Below are 25152 nucleotides of genomic sequence, written 5' to 3'. Positions count from 1 at the left end.
GGCAGAACTATTACCTTGTTGTTTTTTATTTGGAAATTAAGTATGGTTTAAGATGATGTGTTTGGGTGCCATGTTGACAAGGTGGGAACTTGTGGGCTTAATTTTAAGTGTCAATTTGACTGGATTAAGGAATGCCTAGAAACCCAGTAAAGCATTATTTTGGGGGTCTGTGAGTGTTTTCAGAGAAGATAAAAGCGTCAGTTTGTGTAGATTTGGTGGGGGAAACTCTTCCCTTACGGCTTGCAGGCACCATCCAATCAGCTGGGGGCCAAAGAACAAATATGGAAGGCAAATTAGTCTCTTTCTGAGAACTAGGACAGACCTTTTTTTCTGCTGCCTTGGACATCAGAACTCCAAGCTGTCCTGCCTCTGGACTCTAGGACTTAACACCAGTGGCCCCCCGGGTCCTGAGGCTGTTTGCCTCAGACTGGGAGTTACACAATCAGCTTCCCCAGTTCTGAGGCCTTTGGACTTGGACTGAGCCATGCTAGTGACATCCCAGGGTCTCTAACTTGCAGATGGCCTGTCCTGGAACTTCTCAGACACTGTAACTGCATGAGCCAATTCCCCTAATAAATCCTCTCATTTATCTATACACATATCCTGTTGGTTTGGACTCTCTGGAGAACCCTAATATGGATTTGGTATTCAGGAGTTTGAATATTATTCCTTCCTACTGTATGCCTTACAACATAATGGAAGAAATCAGTGAAACTATTTCCTTGCAAAAAAGCTATGAGTTAAGTGTATGAGGCTTCTTAATGGTGAAATGTAGTTTAAAGACAGTTTAAAAGCTGATTATTATTGGTGCTGCAAAAGCAAAACAAAATTGCTTAATTCCAAAAGCCAAACAATAACTAGGCTTTCAAATGGAACTGCATATACTTATAAAACTTGTAGACCACAACTGCTTTCAAAATACAAGTACAAGTGTTTCAAAGATCATAGAAAACAAAGGGTGAAAAATAGAAGAAATTTCCTTTGCCAAAGCACCAGTTCACTGTGCTATGTATTTTATCTTCACATCATTTCCAATACTGGAGTTATAAATTAAGTAGTGATATGGTTTGGCTGTGTCCCCACCCAAATCTCAACTTGAATTATATCTCCCAGAATTCCCACGTTGTGGGAGGAACCCAGGAAGAGGTAATTGAATCCTGGGGGCTGGTCTTTCCCATGCTATTCTCATGATAGTGAATAAGTCTCATGAGTTCTGATGGGTTTATCAGGGATTTCCACTTTTGCTTCTTCATTCTTCTCTTGCAGCCATCATGTAAGAAGTACTTTTCGCCTCCCACCATGATTCTGAGACCTCCCCAGCCATGTGGAACTGTAAGTCCAATTAAACCTCTTTTTCATCCCAGTCTTGGGTATGTCTTTATCAGCAGCATGAAAATGTGTAGACTCTTAAAAAGTTCTAATTTGTTTTATGTAGTTTTTGCAAATTTGACTCCACAAAAGCACATTATCACAACATTGACTCTGTGTAAGCACTGTATGTGTATGTAAAAGCATTGAAACTTCCTTAATGAATGAAGAAGTGTTCTTTTTGTATATCTGCATTTGTGAAAGATGATAAGATTCCTCAAGATCTTATCTCTTTGGGAGACTGCAATAGGTGGTGGTGACTCATTATGGTTTTTGATTCTTTTTATCAAAAGAGTTAGGTTTTCCATCATGGTATTTCAGATGACCACAGTTATAAAGGTGGGTGCACACAGTTACCAACTATAGTGACATGCATCTATACATTTCTCTTTTTGACATATTTCTTTATGAATACAGTTCATCTGCTTAAAACTCTGATATCCATGTGACTGTCATTAGTATACCTGAGTGTTTAGGTATATTTGCAAAAATATGTTATTTTTGCCTATTTTATTTGTAAAGTGGCCTATGAAGTGTTCTAAGTGTTCTGTTGTGTTTTTACATGTTTCTCAGGTAAACTGCCTTTTAAAAATGTAAACAAGCGTATTTAAAAAAATTTTTTGTGTAATTATACCTTTCTGATTTTGATCATTTGGGATTGTGATTTGGGGGATTGTTGACTTTAGGAATTTTGATCCTTAGGGATTTCAACATTTGGGATGACGGCATTTAGGATTGTGTCTTTGGGATTATGGCACAAACTCAACCAAGCTAATTAGGTACTTTATTTTCCCATTTTCTTAGATTTAGAACCCCTTAAAATGGATCAAACAGAAATTTCCTCTAATGTCATGACCTCTTTAATCAATATAACACTGATGACCAAGCTCTGGGTGGCATCTGCCATCTCATCCTGGATCAGAAGGGTAGCCCCATGGCTTTAGAAAGTATAGCCCCTCGATTAGATCTATGCTGATTACCTAGTATATGATTAGTATAAATGCTAATTTTCATCTCCATAACTAAAACGGAAACTCAGCTCTTAAAAGCACTGGTCTGGGGCCAGATGAATACATATTAAGAGTCTCAGATCTACCTACAACTTTCTGTGTGATCTTGGACAAGTCCTGAACTTCTTCACTCCTCAGCTTTCTTATCTCTAAATGGGCTTTATAATAATATCATCCATATAGGCCTACTATGAGGATTACATCTGATGTGACACTGTGCTGAACACTTTATAAACATACTGTCTTCGGTGAGTACAATAATCTTTTCACTTTTGCAATAGATTCTCATTTTTTCTTTAAATAAAGACATGGTAAATGTGAGAGTAAAATAAAGTCACTGTGGGAAACAGTTTGGCAGTTCCTCAAAAAAGTAAATATAAGATTACTACATGACCTAACCATTCCATTCCTAGGTATATACCCAAAAAAAATGAAATCATATGGTCATACAAAAAAATTGTACACAAATGTTTATAACAGCTGTATTTGTAACATTCAAAAATGTGTAAACAACCCAAAAGCCCACCAATTTATGAATGGATAAACACTATCAAATGTTATTCAGCAATAAAAAGAAATGAAGTACTAATACATTCTATAACATGGATGAACCTCAGAAACTTTATGCTAAGTGAAAGAAACCAGATATAAAAGACCATAGGTTATATGATCCCATTCATACAGAATAACCAGAATAGGCAAATCTATAGAGAAAGTAGACTGGTGGTTTCCTGGAGCTGGAGGAGAGGAGATGGGGAGCTAATCGGTAAAGAGTTTACTTGGGAGGGGTTGTTGATTAAAATATTCTAAAATTAAATTGTAATGATGGCTGCATAACTCTGTAAACCTACTACAAACAATTGAATTACACAGTCAAAATGGGTAAACTTTAAGGTATATAAATTATATTTCAATAAAGGTGTTTCAAGGAATATATGTAATGGTAATTGTATCTACTATAAGTTCTTGGCTGGGATGCCTAACAGCTTCCACATTGCTTTGCATGTTATCAACATTTAAAAAGTAGCTATTGAATAAAGAACAAAATGTAGAAGCCAAACTTTTCCACTGAAATTTCCTGCCACTGTCACAGTCTCACTCTCCTTCTGGCCCTAAATCAAGCTGAATCAAGTGCCAAAATAAGCCTAAAGAAGTTAAAAGTAGCCAACTTCTTTGCTGCAAATAGATATTGGTGTAGGAACTAGACCTTATGCAGCCTGGCTCTTCAACCTAAAAGAGCAGTAGTTTCCCACCCACAAATACATTCTCTTTCATCCACAACAAACATTTGAAGACTAGAACTGTGTTTATAAACGGTCGCCAGACTAAAAGATTTTAATTACTTAGTCAGCCATACCATTGTTTCAATGAATTTTTCCTCCATGTTTATGGGTTGAAGAAAGTAACCTAATTGATTCTTTCCTTTAATTAATATGTATAGATCACCTACACTGTAACAAGAACTAGTCCAGGTATTAAATCTACTTAAATAATTAATCAATTTTCGGCATTACCAAACAAAAACATTTCTTCAAGATAACCCAAATGTGCTCATAAAGATTCAATAGGGATGTTAATTTATTTAAACAAGGTTCTGGCCAAATATCCAAATAAAGTCAAAAAGGAGCCTCTAGTTGCTTAGACGTAGCCTGAGATTTTCAAGCAAAGAATGGTAACACTTTACAACCCACTAAGAAACCATTTCTTACTACTCTGGTCCTATGTCTTTTACTTACACTGAAGTATTGTTAATGCAAAGAGAATGTGGAAAGGCATGTAATTTCCAAACGATAACCTGATTTTCCAAAAACAAATTGCAACTAAGATTTTCAGCACAATAAAGATGAGAAATGGCACAGAAGAAGACAGCGTGATCCACTGAGGCACCAAACTTTAATCCTTGGCCTCCTCCACGCTGTACGTTTTACCTTGGCCATTCCCTTCTGCTTTCAACTGGCTTCAATTACTTCTAGCTTTGGCTTCAGCAAACAACAAAGTATTGAAAACTCAATTTTCCATTCTTCAAAGTGCATTACTGAGAAAAAGTGAAATGCAAGGCAACAAAGAACATTTAATCATTAGGATCTTGCCCCTTGCTGTGGGGAAACCACACAGCTTGGCCCACTTCCAAACCCAGAATTAATGAATGAGCAAGATTCTCAGGGAAAGCCTTTAACTACAGCTGCTTAGCCCAGAGAGCCTGCCCCTTTATTGCTTTTGGCATGTCTGCCTCTGTTTCTAATGGATCACCTTCCCTCGGGAATTTGCAGAGAGAGAAAGGTGCAGCCTTATGAATTCATGTTTCCATCTCCTTTCTTTTCTTAAGAAACAGACTTCAGGAGATTTAATTTTATGCCAAAACAGAAAAGTCTTGAGTCTTAGGACTAAGACAGCAGTTAGTTGTGTTCGTCCTCTGCCATTTATTGTCTCTGAAGACTGAGGCACTTGCTTGAGGTTAAGGTTCTGGGCCACAGTATCTCAGACACTGAATCTTCCCTAAGCTCAGACCTCCAGGGCCCCTGTAGCGGCAGCATCATGGACCCTCTCCCCGTCCTCATATGTCTTGAAAAGGTAGATCACCATTATGAGCCCAGCAAGGGCAACCAACACGGGGCTACCATCCTAGAAGTGAAGCTGTCTAGACAAGCCAAGTTAAGAGTTACTCGGCTTCTATCCTAGAAATTCTCTCCTGATTGCTTCTTTCACTCAGGCTTCCGTAAAGCTAGTGCAGGAAAACAGGCCTGACACTGCACTGTGGCATTTGTTGTATGTTGCCACCTGCTATCACACCCATCTAAATATTGAATATCACCTTAATTTCCTTTTGGGGAATTCCTTCTACACTTTCTAAACATAGTCTTGCAAGTGTCATTAAATCACCATACCCACCTCTAGCCAAAGGTGAGCACACGACATAAGCTGGGGCCACATATGTTCTCTTCCCCAAAGTTTTCATCTTCAGAATGATTCAAAACAAAAATTGAACACAAATTTTTTTTTCTTGGGGGTGGGGGAGTGTTTAGGACAAGGTTTTTTTTTCAGTTCTGGATATAAAGAATCCACTTACCGGGCTCCCACTGCCCCCAACCACACACAGACAGCTGGTGTAGTCCCTTGCTGTCATTCCTCCTTCCTATTCCATGAGCAACTCCACATCCTTCCAAACTCCCTCTCTGCATAAGTTAAGCAGACTCAGTTTCTGTTACTTGAAACCAAGCAGCTGCATCATAACTTCAATTTTTCTCAGTTTAATAAAGCCAACTCGAAGATGTAACTAAGAATCTGGCCTCTAAAGATGGACTATGTTTCCAATTCTTCAAGGAAATCTTAATAAACGTATTTTAGAATTGTTTACTCTACAGTCTTTAAAATCGTTTCTCTGTCTCTCTCTCTCTCTCTCTCTATATATATATATATATATGTGTGTGTGTGTTCATGTGTGTGTGTATATGTGTATATATGTGTATGTGTATGTTTCTACATATACACACATAGAGACTATATAGGTATTATATATATATATAATACAGAGAGAGAAACAATCTCATTTGAGACAATAAAAACTGTTCTTTTGTAACTATTGCTTAGACTTTATAGAAATTATTAACTGAAATAAAAAAAGTGAAGTGGATTGCTCAAAAAATAGTGGGGTTATAAAAAAAATCCTCCTATTTTCTGGCTCCCAATTCAGAATGTGTTCAAGTAAACACAAAACAAAATAATGAAACTAAATCTTTTAACACATACTACCAAAGTATTACAGGTTACTTATCTCATTTAATCCTCTTTAAAACCTGCTAAGATATTATTAGGCCTATGTTACATTACAAGGTAACTGGGGATTTTAAGTGAATTTCCTTGGTCCTCAGCTAGTAAATAACAAAGTAAAGCAATGAAGCCCAGGCAGTTTTGATTGTAAAGTCTGTGATCTTCACCCTACATCATGTTGACTCTCTATGAAAACAAACTCTTAATGCATTTAAGGCAGAATAAATTATTCCATAAATGTTCCTTAATCATCGATGTAATACCAGGGTGAGAGACAGGGGAGTAGATTCCTACCACGAAACCTAAATCAAAATTAATTCAGCATAGCTTGAAGTGTTTCATGTTTAAAAATGAAACAAAGCAAATATAGAATAAAATATAGGCAAAATTTTTCTGATCTCAGGGTAAGGAAAGCCATTCTAAGCAGAAAAACAAGTAAGCATCTTAACGAAAATTATTGATATATTTGACTGCATATCAGTTGAAAACATCTGTAGCATAAAAAGTAACATAAATTGAATTCAAAGACAAACAGGAAAAATATTTTCAGAGTACATTACACAACATGACTATTTTTAGTATATAAATGTTTTTTTCTAAAACAAAAAGAAAGAGAATAAACCCTTCAAAATTTTTATATTTATTTATTTATTTGAGATGGAGTCTCACTCTGCCAGGCTGGAGTGCAACGGCGCCATGTCAGCTCACTGCAACCTCCACCTCCCGGGTTCAAGCGATTCTTCTGCCTCAGCCTCCTTAGTAGTTGGGAATACAGGTGTGCACCACCATGCCCGGCTAATTTTTGTATTTTTAGTAGAGACAGGGTTTCACCATGTTCGTCAGGCTGGTCTCGAACTCCTGACCTCATGATCTGCCTGCCTCAGCCTCCCAAAGTGCTGGGATTACAGGTGTGAGCCACTGCGCCCAGCCTTTTATTTTTGTTTTTTTAAAAACAGGGTCTCACTCTGTCACCTAGGCTGGAGTGCATTGGTGTATTCACAGCTCACTGCAGCCTCAATCTCCCAAATTCAAGCAATCCTTCTACTTTAGCCTCCCAAGTAGCTGGGACCACAGGTGTGCTCCAACATACCGAGCTGTTTTTTAAATTTTTTGTTTCCCTATGTTGCCCAGGCTGGTCTTGAACTCCTGGGCTTAGCAATCCTTCCCACCTTGGCCTCCCAAAGTGCTGGGGTTACAGGCATGAGCCACCATACCCATCCTTTGAGTTTTAAAAATAGGCAATAGTAATGACCACTCAAATTACAGAAAAAGTCATATGCATGAGCAGAATACATCTAATGATAAATTTAGATTCACTAATAAAAGAAACACAAAGCAAATAAATTATAGGCTTTTATTTTTTACTTACCATATTGACAAAAGTTTTTATTAGTCATGTCAACACTATTATAATGCCAGATGCTGTAAAGGGTGCCAGAAACACTGTAAACTGGCACAACTTCTCCAGAAAAGACTTTCATATTATCTATCAAATGTCTTAAACAATGTCCGTATAACTCGTCTCAAAGGGGAAGACTTTTCAAAAGGCATTTGTTTTATGCAATACAATAATGAAGTTATTGAGTGACAAGTTAATTTTCATCTTCTTTTATATATATTTTCCAAATTTTCACAATAAATGTATACAGGAAAGTATGTGTGTGTACATACATACATGTTATTATAAGTAAAAATATAAATGTATAAGCATAAAATTGTGTGTATACACATATATAAATATATACATACATATATAAGGTTTTTTAACATTTGTGCGAATTTAAGTTTATATACATTTAAGCATGTGTGCGTGCTGAGAAGTTTAAACTCATTGTGATATACACAAGAAATCATTCTATTCTCATTATCCTCTGTCAAATTTCCTTTTCCCCTCCATATTGACACCTTAGGCATATTCCAGGATTCCTGAACACCTTCAGTTATTTAAAAACACAGTCCTTTTGTTTTAAAACAGTCTTTCTCTCCTGATTCAACCTCCTGTTTCAGCACCTAGCAGCCTCCTAGCTTGGAACCTAAAGTAGGGGGCGGGGTGTGGTCTACGCTTTGTCTTTCTAAAGCTTGGGTGGGAACAGAGCATTGCGGGCTTCGAGCACTCTCTGCTCCCTCCTTTCTGGATCTAGCGCTTCCGCCCTGGGGGCTAAAAAGAGGAGAGCAGAAGGAAGCACCAAGACTTGGGGTTCCCCGCCTCACCTGGTTGTTAGGTCCTTTTTCCCTGGGAACACTAGGGGGCAGTGGTGCCCTGCGTGGTGCTCCAGAGGCTCAGCGGGCCCTGCAGACTCCTTCCCAGGGCTCCTGTTTGCAGGACTCAGCGGTGCATCCCTCTCCCCCACATTCCTGCCTCTCTCCCACCACTCTGATGTTCCCTCGGAGCCTTTTGCTGCTGGGATTTCTACCCAAGCAACTACGTCGCTCCGGAAAAAGACCTCTGGAGCTGACCACCTTAAAAGAAAAACCATACGCAGATTAAATTTAACAGAGTTTAACTGAGCAAAACACAAGTTTTCAGTGGGGCAGCCTCTCAAGCCAGAGTAGGCACAGAGAGACTCCAGCACAGCCACATGGTGGAAGAAGATTTATAGACAAAGAGGCCTACAGAAAATGGAAGTGAGGTACAGAAACCGCCAGTTGGCTACAGCTCCGCATTTACTTTATTTGAATGCCGTTTGAACAACTGACCCCCGTTGGCCAAAACTCGGTGATTGGCACAAGAGTAGGTTACAATCCGTTTACAACTCCATTAAGTTATAGTTCACTATGTACAGAGAAACTTTAAGGCTGAGCTTAAAATATGAAAGGAGGCAGCTTTAGACTAAACTTGATTTAACAACCTCATGCGGGTAGCTAAGAAAGAGAGAATAAAGAGAAAGCAACTGAATCCCTCTTGACACATCTGCTTCTCTTAATTCCTGTCACTGTGAGCTCTGGCCAACATTATCTTCCGCCTGGATTACCCAAAGAGCCTCTTAGCTCCCCGCCTCCCAATCCCCCTACCCCAATCAATCTCAACTCTGCAAGCCAGCAGACTCCTAAAACACACATCCAATTGTTTAAAGACCTGTGGTCACTGATTTCCCATATCCTTAAGATAAGCTCCAAACCTACACACAGGGGATACAAGATTGGCAACTGGCCTCTCTTCACCTCACCTTCTACCTCCTTCTCCCTGTTGCATCCTCTCCAGTTCTGGACAGACTGAATGTTCACTCCCCTCCAAAGGGCCCCACTCCTGCTTACCCTAAGGTCTCCACGGAGGTGCTTCCTTCTTCCCACCGCACTCCCCACCACCCCAGCATGGTCATATCCTTACCTAATTCATGCCCCCATCCTACTTTCTATTTCGATTCAAGCTACACTCACAGGGCCCCCATCTGAACACAAGGCAAGCTGTCATGTCCCGTAACATCAGCTGCCCTGCACTCACTGCTATTTTGCAATCACTAATTTCCGTGCACTCTAATAGGCAATGCTTTCACTGAAAGCTGGATTGTATCTTTCATAGTTAGAGGTTTATACCACCAGGACCTAGCACATAGTCACTTGACCCATAATAAGCACTTAACTATAAATGAATTAATTCAGATGGAAGCTTACTTCGGGGTATCTCTTGGGCTCCTCTGCAAGGCACTGATGGGTACAGGCAAACTGAATAATCTGAAAGAATTACACTAAGAAAAGAGTATTTTCAAAAGAGTGAACAGAGCTTATGGAAGGCAACAAGGCCGGGGCAGCATCCTGGGGACAGGGACACCAGGGAGCACTCACCACACCTTGGGTGTAAAGGGGAAGAGAAGGGAGCCGTGGGTAGTCAGGATCTACCCAGAGACAGAGCTGGATGGAGAAGGATGACTGGCCAGATGCAAACCAGACATAAGCCTGCAGCTCAGGAGGGAGTTGGGGAATAAATACTCCAAGTTCTCTCTCTTACCCACTGGCATCTCCTATTGGTGGCTTCCATGGCCTGAACCAAACCAAATTCAACAGCAAAAGAACACAGTGATGGGTCCACATAAACCAGGCTTCCAGTGTGCAGGGCAGGGTGGAGACGAATGGAGAGGAGTAGATTCAGAGCACCAGCACTGCGTTAGCAGAGGCAGGTTTCAACTTTTTTTGCCCTGTCTCCTCTCAGTGCCCAGTACATACAGTGTGTCCGAAACATTTATGAAAATGAATAAGGTGAATTGAACTGAACTGAATTGAATTGCTTTGAACTGAATGGAACCAACCAGATTGCTGAATAGTTTCCAAGTCAGGATTTGTCTCATCTTCAAGTTATAATCATGGATATTGCACCCCTGATTCCTGATACACTCACGCCAAGCCTCTGGGTTTAACACAATTAGGAAGGCATAACATCCCATGTTCCAAGCAATTGCAGTGAAGCCTGCAGTTTACTGTTACATGACATTTTATATGACTTGATGTTTTATCTTTAATGACTGGGTCTCCCTTCCCCCAAAGCATATAGGGCATAATTTAGGCAAAGAAATATTGGTTACATCTGCAGTTTCAAACCAAAGAGGTAATGTTGCAGGTTTATATACATGCATTAAAATAAAAAAGTGCAACTTTTACTTGAGATTTCTTCATGCATTTAGTGGCAGCATCTATAAAGGCCTCCAGGTGCTGGTATTGGCTCGCACACGGCAGCACCTTGTGAATTATCCAGCTGGCAATTCACGGAGTGCAGCTTGTCAGAGCACAGAACCATTTGAATGGCAGCTCATGCTGGCGCAGGTGACATGCCAAAGGCAAGTCACTGGCATCCATTAGGAGGGCAGTCAACAGAGTCCAGGAGTAAAAAGAGTCAGTCAGGCTGAGTCACAGTGACTCAAAAATAGCCTGCCCAATAATCAGTTATCTTAGTGGAAAAAATTGCCAGACTTTTAATTTCAGGTAACAACCTGGTTATTGGATTATCCTGCTTAACCCGTTTTGCTATTTTAATGTGGGTCTACCTTAAGAAAAATAATATTTAAGCCCAGAAATGAAATTTGAACATAAGGCGAACAGTTGGACTAGAGGGTCTTTTATGACTCCAGCACTAGAAACAGGACGCACATCATCTGCTATAGGAGAACTACTCCTTGTCAGACTTTCTGTATAATAATGAAAATCATAACAGTGATTTCACCCACCACTTAAAGTATTCCATGCAATTAAATCATGCTATAAAAGGATTATAATGGCTGTACGTGGGATAAAAACGACCTACTTTGATGTCAAGGTTCTCTGAGTCTGAACTGATAGGACAACACACACACACACATGAAAAAAATAACAGAATTCATGTTTTGTACCATCAGCTATAAAATAACATCATGATCTAATCAGTTGTGTCACATACGGCAACTCAAAAAAATTACAGCATTCCCTAAAACCTACCTCTTCTACATATTTCAACAGAAGAGTGATTTTAAATTCTGTCAAATAGCATAAAGTGGGGTAGAGATTTGAAAATGGTGAGGAGAATCTTTAACCCAGAAGTATAAATTTTATTTTAATTAAAGCTATTCAGAAATTATTAGCCCCTTGGAAAGTCCTGAGAGAGGTACTGGAACCAAAAGAATAAAGGCAAGAAGGAGGAACACACTTGAATGAGAGCCAGGTGAACACCCTTGTTGGGGGTGGGGGGGGGTCTCTGATAAACCCAAGAGCGCCCCTCTACTCCCTAAAACCTACACTTGAACACCTGCCACGACAGAAAATACTGAAGTCAGATTGAGACAGCACCAAATAGGTGACACCCTCCCTCTCCTCCCCATCCTCTTCTCCTTCGGCCATACCCTGGAAGAAAATGAAGGAAAACTGGTAAGCAGTACAGTGAGATGGGAGGGCCCACCTCTTCATGGTCACATGATCGTGAACTACAGCTCAGACCTGACCTTGGTGGAGGGAAGAAACTCTAATGAGGATCTGAGATCAAAATTTTGACTTGGACCACACTAGATTTTTCAATACCTGAAATGAGACATTTTTTATGTTGAAAGTGACTTGGTAGTCGTAGGATTTTCCTAAGAGATTATCACAGGACAGGAAAGTGAGAGTCAGTGGATCAGAGAGGGCAGCAGGTAGCAAAAAAATGATGTTATCATTTTTTCTGTGCACCCAATTAATACTAGCAAGAAAATGGTTACACATGGTACTGAGAGTTCATAGTCCCAACAGCCAATATTAATACCAATATTAATATTGACCTCTGCCCCCACTGCTCCCTGAGCCACACAAAGCACTGTATGAGGCTCTCCATGCAAGCTCCGTGCCCTCCTCAAGCCCATCCCTTCCTGCAAGGAGGAGTTTCTCTGCTTGGTCAGTTTGAGTCACGCACACATTCATGAATTGAAGACCAAGCCACAGGATTGAAGGTCCTGCTGGTTCTATTGTAATCAAGTAGAGGGGTAAGAAGCATTTCCCAAAAGGAAGGGATGCTGAAAAAGAAAAAAAAAAAAAAAAAAAAAAGATGGACCTTACAATACCAAATGTGTGGCCTACCACATCAGCATACCCGTATTTACTTGTTCTGTTGTCAGTTGTCAGAAATCATCTACTTCTGCCTTTTAAACTAACCTACTTTTTAAACTTTTTTCTTGAATAGTAGGATTGATTCAGAGAATCAAGGAGCAGGATGTCAGCAAGGCAGAGTAAACGTGAGGTAGACTTAAAGCAAACTGACGTAAATTTAATTCCTGGTTCTTCCAGCAACCTGTACTATTTGTGACAAATCACTTCATATCTCCAAGCTTAAAAACTTCTGTAAGTCTTACAAAATTAACCTTAAAAGAGGGAAAAATAGTCATTAGCCACATGAATGACCTCAAAAACAATTCAATACCTCCAAGCCTCACAAGTCTTTTGTTTTGTTTTGTTTTGTTTTTTGTTGAGACAGAGTCTTGCTCTGCCTCCCAGGCTGGAATCAAGCAATTCCTTGCCTCAGCCCCCTGAGTAGCTGGGATTACAGGCGCCCACCACCATGCCCAGCTAATTTTTGTATTTTTAGTAAAGACAGGTTTTCACCATCTTTGCCAGGCTGGTCTTGAACTCCTGACCTCAGGTGATCTGCCCACCTCAGCCTCCCCAAGTGCTGGGATTATAGGCGTGAGCCACTGCGCCCAGCCACAACTCTAAAAATCTTACAAAATAGGGCTAGGCACCATGGTTCATACTTGTAATCTCAGCACTTTGGGACGCTGAGGCAAGAAGATTACTTGAGCCCCGGCATTTGCAGCTACAGTGAGCCATGATCACGCCACTGCACTACAGCCTGGGCAACAGCAAAACCCTGTCTTTAAAAACCATAAAAAAAACTTACAAAATTAATCTGGCGAGAGAAAAGAATAGTCAACAGCCACATAAGTGACCTCAGAAACAACTTTTACATATTTGATTTTCCTTAGATAAATAAGTATATAGTCTACATTACTGTGCATTCATTAGATTTTAAAGATAACATCAAGGAACATAAAACTCAACCTTATTTTGTTAAACAATAAAGATGTCTACTTTGTTCTATATAATAAACTGCCCAGGTAAAGGTTTAAATATAAGAGAAAAAAAGAAAAGTAGAAAGAGATAGAAAGAAACACCAAAAATTCTAAGAAAAAGGCAGAGACAAGCACAACCAAATTAAAAAGTCAAACCCAGAAAAACAAGCATCACAGAACCGGAGCAACACAGTGACTTCTATAGAATAGGAGCACCATCTTGTGGAAGGTAAGGATACTGCAGCTGAAGGCTTCTGATGCCTTACTCCATCTTCTCAACTATGCAACAATTGTAAACACCAACATCACTTTCTTGGTACTTTTCCAATGAACCAAGTGAAATTAAGTAGAGGAACAGACCCAATGTATGGACTGCAGGTTCCCCAATTCTTAGAGGAAATAATGGCTCATAGAATGTCTTCAAAACATCACAAATATGAGACACACATGAAAACATTCAGAATAAATCTAAAGGCAATGAAATTATAAGTGAGGCTGTCTTAATCTTAAGTTTTCTGTGACTTATTTCACTGATCTCAATTAATTAGTGTATTTATTTGAATGTGAATGTTTATAGAGTATATGTTATATACCCCAGATACCACTATGGCAGTGTGTGTGTGTGTGTGTTGCATGATTCCATTTATGTCAAATGTCTAAATAGGAAAATCCATGAGAAAGAAATTAGATTAATGATTTCCTAGGCTTGAGGTTTGGGAGCAAATGGTGGGGATGATGGCTAATCGGTACAGGCTTCCTTTTGGAAGTGTACCCTTTTGGGGGTGATGAAGAGGTCTTAAAATTGATGGCTGCTTGGGAGGCCAAGGCAGGCAGATCACCTGAGGTCAGGAGTTCGAGATCAGCCTGGCCAACGTGGTGAAACCCCATCTCTACTAAAAATACAAAATTTAGCCGGGCATGGTGGCACGTGCCTGTAATCCCAGCTACTCGGGAGACAGAGGCAGGAGAATCACTTAAACCCGGGAGGTGGAGGTTGCAGTGAGCCGAGATCACGCCACTGCATTCCAGCCTGGGTGACAAGACAAAACTCCATTTCAAAAAAAAAAAAAAAATTGATGGCTGCCATGGTTGCAAAGCTTATGAATGTAGTAAAAGTCACTGGAGTATTCACTTTCAAGGGGTGAATTCTATGGTAAATAAATTATATATAAATAAAGCTATTATCAAAACATGTATTTGTAAAGAAAATGCAGCAGAACTCATTGGGACATTTTTGAATATGTGTAATAAAGATAAAAATTTGCACTGATAAATATTTGTACATCATCCTTGTTAAAATATGTGAATAAAATGTGTTCTGTGAAGGATTACCACTATTTGCTTGGTCTCTGTACCACACAGATTAGTCTGTACATATGATATAAAAACAAATTGTAATTTACTCCTACAGTCAAACAAATGTTGTTCTTTGACAGAGTGAACTCAAATCACTTACCTGTTTTGTGAAGTTGCCAGATACCACTTTGGGTGCTGGAGACACACCAGTGAATAATAAGGCCCTGGCCTTAAGGAGCTTTTGTTCCAGTGAGAGACAAATGATCAAGAAGCAAGTAATTGTAAAGTGCCATATGATATAAGATGTTATAATGCTAAATAAAGCGGTGTGGCAGACAGCAAGTGTAGGGATGAGGGAGGGGACTGCTGTTTTCTACAGGGTGGATAAATTAGTGAAAACTAAGCAGAGACATGAAATAAGCAAGGGAGTGAGTCATGTGGCTATGGAGGAAGGTAGAACCAAAAGCAGCTAATAAACGAGGTGCTTGGGCTCTGAAATCAGATATACCTGAGCCAGAATCCCAGCTCTGCCATTTACCAACTGTTACTTGAGCTCCCTAAGCTTCAATTTCTTCATCTACAAAATGAGACAAATAATGCATTATCCGATGTTGCAAAGGTGAAATACATAGAGTGCTTTGCACAGGGCCAGCCACATGACAAATGTACAGCAACTGTAGCCAACACCTATGTCAATTTGACCATGTGAACATGTAGACAGATATTTGAACACTCTTGTTTCATTTTTATGGGATTTTCAATAATAGCTAACATTTATTGAATGCTTACTCTGTACGTCTTAAATTAAAACCTCACAATGTCAAAAAAGGGTAACATTATTTTCATTTTATAGATGAAGAAACTGAGGCTTGATGAAGTTAAGTAGCTTGTTCATGTTCATGAACACAACTAACTGAGCCAGAAATTAGATAAAGGCCGTCTGACTACAGAATCTATACTCTTTGCCAGGATGCAAAACTAGCCCTCAACTAGAGTGCATGCAAACCAAGTGTCTGAAGCCAAAACGCAAACTCATACCTCCATTTCTTCCCACTCTGCTTAACTCTCACTCAGAATTACCTGATTTAATCATGTTACAATTCAAGTTTGACAGTTACACCAAAACTGCACATATATGCTGCCAAAACAAGTGGTCACTGTAAAGATTTCAAATTGCCTGGTCCAGTGGTTTTTCCATCCATAGACAGCAACTTGTTATGGAGATGTGAAATCAATTTAGTCCACTGTAATCAACTTCTTTTGAAACATGGAATGGATAAAAACAGGAAACACTACAGTCAATAACACACAGTAAGTTTTGTTTGTTTTTTGTTTTGTTTTGAGATGGAGTCTTGCTCTGTCACCCAGGATGAGGTGCAGTGGTGCAATCTCGACTCACTGCAACCTCTGCCTCCCGGGTTCAAGCGATTCTCCTGCCTCAGCCTCCCAAGTAGCTGGAATTACAGGTGCACCATGCCCGGCTAATTTTTTATTTGTTTGTTTGTTTGTTTTTAGTAGAGATGGGGTTTCACCATGTTGGCCAGGCTGGTCTCAAACTCCTTACCTCAGGTGATCCACTCATCTTGGCCTCCCAAAGTGCTGGGATTACAGGCATGAGCCACTGCACCCAGCCAGAATATGTTTTTTTTCTTGAGATGGAGTCTTGCTCTGTCACCCAGTCTGGAGTGCAGTGGCGTGATCTCGGCTCACTGCAACCTCTGCCTCCCAGGTTCCAGTGATTCTCCTGCCTCAGTCTCCTAGGTAGCTGGGATTACATGCACACGCCACAACGCCTGGCTAATTTTGTTGTATTTTTAGTAGAGATGCGGTTTCACCATGTTGGCCAGGCTGGTCTTGAACTTCTGACCTCAGGTGATCTGCCCACCTCGGCCTCCCAGAGTGCTGGGATTACAGGCGTGAGCCACTGTGCCCAGCCCAGAATAAGTATTTTTAAGTAAATCCTCGTGATATGGTTTGGCTGTGTCCCCACACAAATCTCACCTTTTATTGTAGCTCCCATAATTCCAATGCATCATGGGAGGGACCTAGCAGGAGGTAATTGAATCAGGAGGCAGGGTTTTCCCATGCTGTTCTCGTGAGAGTGAATAAGTCTCATGAGATCTGATGTTTTTATAAAGGGCAGTTCCCCTGCACACGCTCTTACCTACCGCCACGTAAGACATGCCTTTGCTCCTCCTTCGCCTTGCGCCATGATTGTGAGGCCTCCCCAGCCACGTGGAACTGTGAATTCATTAAACCTCTTTTTCTTTATGAATTACCCAGTCTCAAGTATGTCTTTGTTAGCAGTGTAAGAACGAACTAATACAGTAAGGATATGTATTTTTAAGTAAATCCTTGGTTCAGTTATGTGTGTGTGCGTGTGTGAGCACTGTGTATGCTCTGTGATGTAAAAATGCACTTTTTACAGTGGATCTTAATCTAAATACCTTGAAACAAACTGATGTAGGGGATACTCTTTGATCCTCTCAAAATATGATTTGTTGCCCACTTATGCCTTTTGCTTTCCAGGCTGGTCTGTTTAAATCATGTACCTATAAGATAAATTATCAAAATGGAGTTTTCATTCTTTGTTCAAACATGTTGCTGTCATGGATAGATGATATCTTTACCTACGTGTCAGAAAACCTGGATCAAGTGTAAACATTTTTACTATTTTAGTGGTTATGATTCTCCCAAAAAACCTGTCAGATTTTTCTTTCATTGAGCAGACAAGTTATTTTAGCATCAAATATGTATCACCTCAATTTACTAAGTATGAAATTTATGTCACACACTAAAAAAAATAAATAAATAAAAAATAAAAAAAAATAAATCTCTTGCCTTAAAGAGACAAACTGGTTTTTGACAACCAGGTGAGTTCATAGACCACATGCTCAGCCATTCTCATGCATTTTTCAGAGTTGAAAATGTCATACATTTATATAATTTATTTGGAAGGCACTGACAATAATTGAAACATTATGGTCTCATTATTTCCTAAAATAATTCATTTAAGTAATTCAAGTGGTTGAAATTTAAGGGTACAAAACATCACGTGACACTAATAAAATTTTATTACTGTTGTTAAACTTACATAATTTAAAACACATATTCAATTTAAAAAATATAGCTTCCTTCCTTATAACATAAATTTGATCTTTTAGTAATAAGTCAGAAGATGCTTTAGAATTTTCTTTATAAAATGTAATTACTCAGAAACAGTGTTAAAATTGTGCTATTCATTCACCAACCGTTTTCTGTGACAGATAACATTTATCTGGGTAGCCCAGGTATAGTTTCAGAATTCCCCTCCACACCGCAACCACTACCAACTGAATAGTGTCAACATGGATTAAATGTATTTGTCCTTCCTATCATTACCCATTATATTGTCTAAAACCAATATTTTGGGGTTCAAGTTCTGTATCTTAGACTATCCCTGGCACTTGAAACAGAACAACAATCCAGTGTCATACAATGTGCTTTGTTTTATGGTTTGGAATATAAGGTCACAGCGTATTATATAACAAGGGAACCAATAGCTTCTCTTGCATAAAATAGTTATGATTAATATGACCAAGTCATGAGAAATCTAGCTTATCCCCATTGCAAGTGTTTTTCCCCACTGAACAACCACCACTCAAATCTTTTGTGAAATCAATAGATCCTCAATTTTAGATCTAAACAAAATAGACACTATATAACTAATAAACATGATACACTATATCAACAGAATGAAGGACAAAAACTATATGATAATCTCAATAGATGCAGAAAAAGCACTTCATAACATTCAGCATTTCTTCATGATAAAAGCTCTCGACCACCCAAGTATAGAAGGAACATACCTTAGCACAACAAAAGCCACATATGACATGCCCATAGCCAACATCATACTGCACAGGGAAAAGTTAATAGTTTTTTCTCTAAGAACGAGAACAAGATAAAGATGCCCACTTTCACCACTTTTACTCAACGTAGTACTGGAAGTCCTAGCCAAAGCAATTAGGAGAGAGAAAGAAAGAACCAGCATCCAGATGAGAAAGGAGGGAGTAAATTATGCCTGTTTGCAGATAACAGAATTTTATGTATAGAAAGACATAAAGACTCCACCAAAAAAAAATTAGAACAGAAAAACAAGTTCAGTAAAGTTACAGGATACAAAATCAATATACAAAAATTAGTAGCATTTCTATACACCAATAGCAAACTATCTGAAAAAGGGAACTGAGAAAGCAATCATATTTACAATAGCTACAAAAAATAAAATAAAATACATGGGGATAATTTAACCAAGGAGGTGAAAGAGCTCTACAATAAAAACTATAAACCACTGATGAAAGAAATTGAAGAGGACACAAAAAATGGAAAGACATCCATGTGAATAGATTGGAAGAATATTGTAAAAATGATCATACTACCCAACATGATCTACAGATTCAACGCAATCTCTTTCAAAATACCAATGACATTCTTACAGAAATTTAAAAAAAAAACTAAAATTATAATGGTACCACAAAAGACCACAAGTAGCCAAGGCAATCCTGAGCAAAAAGAACAAAGCTGGAGGCATCACACCATTTGACTTCAAAATATACTACAAAGCTAAAGTAACCAATACAGTCTAGTATTGGCATAAAAACTGATACATAGACCAACATAACAGAATGGAGAACCCAGAAATAAATCCATGTATTTACAGCTACTGATTTTTGACAATGACACCAAGAACTTATACTGGGGAAAAGACAGTCTCTTGAACAAATGATACTATAAAACAGGATATTTTTATGCCAAAGAATGAAACTAGGCCCCTATCCCTCACAAGTACAAAAACCAACTAAAAATGGATTAAATATTTAAATGTCAGACTCAAAACTAGGAAACTACAAGAAGAAAATATAGAACAAAGCCCTTAAGGCATTTGTCAGGGCAAATTTTTATAGATGAGACTTCAAAAGCACAGGCAACAAAAGAAAAAAAATACACAAATGATATAAAATTGGAAAGTTTCTGCACAGAAAAGAAATCCACCAACAGTGTGAAAAGACAAACTTGCTGAATGAGAGAAAATATTTGCAAACTATTCATCTGACAAGCGATTAATAGGATTAATATCCAGAATATATATAGAACTCAAACAATTCAACAGCCAAAAAAAAAAAAAAAAGTGATTTAAAAATAGGCAGTGGGCTGGGTGTGGTGGCTCACACCTGTAATCCCAATGCTTTGGGAGGCCAAGGCAAGAGGATCACTTGAGGTCAGGAATTCAAGACCAGCCTGGCTAACATGGTGAAACCCCATCTCTTCTAAAAATACAAAAATTAGCTGGGCATCATGGCATATGCTGTAATCCCAGCTACTTGGGAGGCTGAGGCAGGAGAATCACTTGAACCCAGGAGGCAGAGGTTGCAGTGAGCCGAGATCACGCCACTACACTCCAGCCTGGGTGACAGAACAATTCTCCATCTCAAAAAATAAAAAATATAATAAAATAAAAATAGGCAATGATCTGAATAGTTTTTTTTTTTTTTTTTTTTGGACAGAGTCTTATTCTGTTGCTCAGGCTGGAATGCAGTGGTGCGACCTCAGCTCACTTGCAACCTCCACCTCCCAGGTTCAAGTGATTCTCCTCCCTCAGCCTCCCAAGTAGCTGGGATTACAGGCACATGCCACGCCACCACGCCCAGCTAATTTTTGTATCTTTTAGTAGAGACGGGATTTCACCATGTTGGCCAGGCTGGTCTCGAACTCCTAACCTGAGGTGATCTGCCCACCTTGGCCTTCCAAAATTCTGGGATTATAGGCGTGAGCCACCGCTCCCGGCCTGAATAGACGTTTCTCAAAAGAAGACATACAAATGGCCAACATGAAAAAATGCTCAACATTACTCATCATCAGGGAAATGCAAATTAAGCCAAAATGAGATACCATCTTACCCCTGTTAGAATGGCTATTATTTAAATAGGACAAAAAATAACAAATTCTAATGAGTATGCAGAGAAAAGGGAATCCTTATACACTATTGGTGGGAATGCAAATTAGCATAGCCACTAGGGGAAACAGTATGGAGGTTCCTCAAAAACCTGCAAATTGAACTACCATCTGACCCAGCAATCCCACTACTGAGTATATATTCAAATGAAAGGAAATTGATATGTCAAAAATATATCTGCCCTATGTTAATTGCATCACTATTTGCAATAGCCAAGATATGAAATTAACTGAAATGTCCAGCGAAAGAAAAGGAAATGTGGTGTGTATCTATGTAAACATATATATATACACACATGTATATACGTATATACATACATATATATACACATATATACGTATATACGTATATATATACACACATATATACGTATATATATACACACATATATACGTCTGTACGTATATACACACATATATGTATATACACATGTGTATATACATACAGACGTATATGTGTATATACGTACAGACGTATATGTGTATATACGTATGTTTATATGTGTATGTGTATGTGTATATACATGTATGTGTATGTGTATATACATATATGTGTATATACGTATATACACATATATGTGTATATCTGTGTATATGTGTGTGTATATATATATATGCAGTGAAATACTATTCAGGCATTAAAAGAAAAAACTCCTGTCATTCACAGCAACATGGATGAGCCTGGAGAAGATCATGTTAAGTGAAATGAGCCAGGTACAGAAAGACAAATACCACGTGTTTTCATTCATATTTGGGAGCTAAAAAATTTGGTATCATAAAAGCAGAGATTAGGATATGGTTACTAGAGGCTGGGAAGCAGGGAGATATGGAGAAGTTAATTAACAGATACAAAATTACAGCTAGATAGGAATAAGTTCTAGTGTTCTAGAAATAGTGTTCTAAATTATTATTATTTTACCAACCACCTTGGTAAAAATTGAAAATTTTAATTACATATTTCCCAATATTAAAACCTGGTAATTCTAGTATTAGAATTATGCTTACTTGTTAGAATCTAGCAAATAAATTTTTGAATTTTACCTTCATGAATTCCTAGTCAATACATCTCAGGATTGTTTTTAACTTCGTGTTTATAAAACACTACTTTTCAATGGGAAAAAACTTCTATCGGTAAAAGAATAAATTAAAAATTCAATAGATACTACACAGAACAACCAGTGCATGCATATATACATCTATGTATTATGTATTTAATATACAATGCATATATATGTTACAAACACATACCTACAACTATGCCATTTACATACACACATAACTGCATACCCAGTACTTACTTGTTACAAATACATTAATTAATACAGTAAAACTTCAAGTTGTTCTACATTGATGTAGAATTCATAATAACTCACCAAACTTGGAGAAGACATTTGCCTTTGGATCATAACAAAGAATATATCTATTAAGCAAATTTGATTAGCAAGAATTGGAGAAGGGGGCTGGGCACAGTGGCTCACGCCTGTAATCCCAGTGCTTTGGGAGGCTGAGGCAGGCAGATCACCCAGTATCAGGAGTTCAAGACCAGCCTGGCCAACATGGTGAAACCCTGCCTCTACTAAAACCACAAAAATTATCCGGGCTCAGTGGCGGGCATCTGTAATCTCAGCTACTGGAGAGGCTGAAGCAGAAGAATTGCTTGAACCTAGGAGGTGGAGGTTGCAGTGAGCCAAGATCGTGCCATTGCACTCCAGCCTGGGTGACAAGAATGAGACTCTATCTCAAAAAACCAGAATTGGAGAAGAGAACTATGGAAGAATGCTTTATGCTGTTTAAGAGAACAAACTTTTTCGGATACATTTGGAGTGTCTATTTGAACACATGGTGTTTTTATTTACATATATGGAGTGAAAATACTGATTAAAGATGTTCAGCAGAACAACTTGAATAAAAATGGTTAATAACTTTAATGCATTTATAAATACTTAGCACACACCAAATATAAACAATGAAAAACCTTGGGGAAAGTGATGTTAAGATATAGAAGGTTGGCTATAATTTATGTTTTCATATGCAGCCCAGCATTTTAACCTTGGGCGTTTTTTCTTGCTTAGCAGAGTATCTGGGCCACTTACTTCTTTTATTCTCCTAGAATCAAAAAGGTGCAAAAATCACTTTTACATAAGCCTAATAAAATAATTATGAAATAGAATGTTCCCCCATCCAAATTATATAATATTTTCCAAAAGCAATTATCAAAGATCTGGATACTGTCTGCTGTTTTCAATTAAATGCCGCATTACTTCCTGACACTGTCATGATTACTAGGAGTAGGTGGTTTCACACTAATTTAGAACTGTTCACAATACATAATGCCAGAGATGGCCATTCTCACTTGCACTCTGAAGAATGGAATTCATTGACACTTTACAGATGGGAACAACTTGCATGATTAATGATACTGCTCTTTGTAATCTCACTCAAATGCCCATAAAAGGCACAGAATACCATCTGAAGAAAATATCTGCTTTACCCCAACATCAGCAGTACACTGGGAGAACATTATTTGAGTTTCTTTTAGAAGAAAGCATAGGTTTAATTTAAAGAATATATATTGTGGTTATTTGGTGGTTGGGGGTAGCAACTGGATTTCTGCCCATTAATGACAATAAATGTAGAAAACTCATGTGATCCCCTAGAATAAGCAACTCTGCAACTTATACATTGCGTGTTCCTGCCCAATATATTTAATCTTTCCGAGTTTTCCTGTCTTCATAGTAAAAAATGAGGTACATACTGTTTTGAGAATTAGAGATGATTATACAAAGTTTCTAGCACATAATAGGTGCTAGTGAAATGGCAGGTTAGTAAATGGTCATTGGCTAATCCATTCAGGCTCTTTTATTCTTGGGATGAACACATATGGCACAATAGGGGAAAACTTTCCTCTCACACCACACTTCTTGACATTTCTTAAAGCATGTGTTATACTCTGTCTTCCCAGAGATGAATGTTGGTGAATTGTGATAACATATACTGAAAGGATGTTTTTTCCAAATCTAACCACACTCAAATGTATACAAATCCATATAATGCAATTTGCTCTTGTGAATTTCAAGGACAGCATCTACCCTGCCTTTTTTCCTAGTAAAGGACCTTGTAACCAGGATAATGTTTCTGTCCCTTAGCCTTAAATACTGTGAGAAGGTATCTCCATAGAAGACTTTAAAAACACAGATACATTATTCTTTGAATCCCTTGATCAATGCCTTCTCTTCACTGTCCTAGCTCTCTCTTGCCAACAAAGGCTGCATTGTCAGTAGTTAATTTCAAACCTCTGATACTGCTGAAGTCCCTCTAATAGCTGCTTAAACACCTTGTCCTTACTTGATAATGCTTTTAGGAAAATGACTACAGGACTTGTCCTGCCAAATGAGTAAAAGAAGGCAAAGGTCATTTTAGCTGCCAATTCCTAATTCTACAACCGACCTGCTCAAAACAAAACAAAATGAAACACATACATCCCCTCATCAGTAGATCACCCACTGCTGACTAGTTTGTCATTGGATGGAGTCTGGATACCAGCCCCCTATTAATTATGCAGGACCTTCTCAGGGAAGCTGTAAGACTACTGATCGGCCAAGGGTGCTAATGTGCACTTGTGGCAGGTATCGTTTCTGCTATCACAAATATCCTTTAAGTAAAAACTCTCTTTTTGACATTACTGTTTTCAGTAAGAACCTACAGCAAGGAATGAAGGGAATTATTCAAATATTCAGTCCAGGATCTAATTCCTAAACAGCTGATTAACTTTAAGGAGATGGATACTATGCTTTTGAATGGAAACCGTTCTCTGGATTTCCAAAGGAACACACCACGTCACTTGACAATTTCTCAGAATAACTAAGACTATATCACCTCTTATATTTAAAAGATATCCAAAGTTCCTAGAATAGTACTTCATACATACTAGTTATTTAATAAGTATTTGCTATAATTATTAAAATGGCAGGCAGAAGAAACATATTAACTATGTTCCATTAAGTTTGCTTTCAGATAGAAAAACTAAATAAAGTGTTTTGAGTAAGTTTATCAAACAATTCAGCTATTTCAACATCATAACCAAAATATTCTGCAAACAATGCTATGTGGCTATTTAACAATAAACCACAAGGAAGGTATGCAAAATTTTGAAGCACAGAATTGGTTATCCATTATAATTAATCATGGTTATAAATAGTCTTTAATTACTAATTTGC

The sequence above is a fragment of the Gorilla gorilla genome, chromosome 7, assembly GCF_029281585.2.
Source record: "Gorilla gorilla gorilla isolate KB3781 chromosome 7, NHGRI_mGorGor1-v2.1_pri, whole genome shotgun sequence".
Lineage (NCBI taxonomy): Eukaryota > Metazoa > Chordata > Mammalia > Primates > Hominidae > Gorilla > Gorilla gorilla.
The sequence above is the reverse complement of the archived record's forward strand: the minus strand, read 5'-3'. Positions refer to the sequence as shown.